Genomic DNA, 760 nt, shown 5'->3' with positions numbered 1-760 from the left:
CCTGTTAAAACAGATTCCAGGCACTATACAGTAATCATAACAGCCTGTTAAAACAGATTCCAGGAGATTCCAGGAGATCACAGGCTCCGGTGCTGTGAGCTGTTGTTCTTTGTCTTCTTCTTTTTTTTTAGTTTTATATATGTGTTACTCTATTTGGGTTTTTTTTGCTTGTTTTGTTTTTTTTGTTTTGTTTTGTTTTTCGAGACAGAGTTTCTCTGTGTATCCCTGGGTGTCCTGGAACTCACTCTGTAGACCAGGCTGGCCTCAAACTCAGAAATCCACCTGACTCTGCCTCCCAAGTGCTGGGACTAAAGGCGTGCGCCACCACCATCCGGCTCTATTTGTAAATTACATGAAAAAAATAATTAGATTGCACATCAGTTGCCTTTATCTTCAAAACACCACTTTGAGTGTATAGCAAGAGTATTATAATAAACCAAACTATAACAAAAATAGCAAGGCAGGTTTAATTTTGGAGAAAAAAGCTTCACTCTTATTTTTTCATTTAAAATTTTGAGAACGATAATCTCCATTGTTCTAGAGTAAGAAAGAATGTATGGTCTGGGCTGAAGAGATGGATCAGCGGTAAAGAGCTCACTGTAACCATTCCTGCAGAAGACCCCGCCCTTGGTTCCCAGCAGCCAACTCCAGTCCATCTGGATGTCAAGCCTCTGGTCGCCTTGGGCACTCGTGCACGTGCCCACACACAGGCTCACACAATTAACAATAAAAAATCCCTTTTAAAAATGAACTCTGCCAG

The 760-nt window shown here is 40.9% G+C and overlaps 1 protein-coding gene across 3 annotated transcripts in view; it reads right to left on the bottom strand.

Annotated features, from left to right (window-relative positions):
* Positions 1-760, bottom strand: part of Fbxo25 (F-box protein 25) — a 34,201-nt gene that overhangs the window by 32,627 nt on the left and 814 nt on the right. The gene's annotated exons all lie outside the window — the stretch shown is intronic.

The sequence above is a fragment of the Mastomys coucha genome, unplaced genomic scaffold (genome assembly GCF_008632895.1).
Source record: "Mastomys coucha isolate ucsf_1 unplaced genomic scaffold, UCSF_Mcou_1 pScaffold22, whole genome shotgun sequence".
In the NCBI taxonomy this organism is placed as follows: domain Eukaryota; kingdom Metazoa; phylum Chordata; class Mammalia; order Rodentia; family Muridae; genus Mastomys; species Mastomys coucha.
Note: the sequence above shows the minus strand (reverse complement) of the source record. Positions and strands in the feature narration are given on the sequence as shown.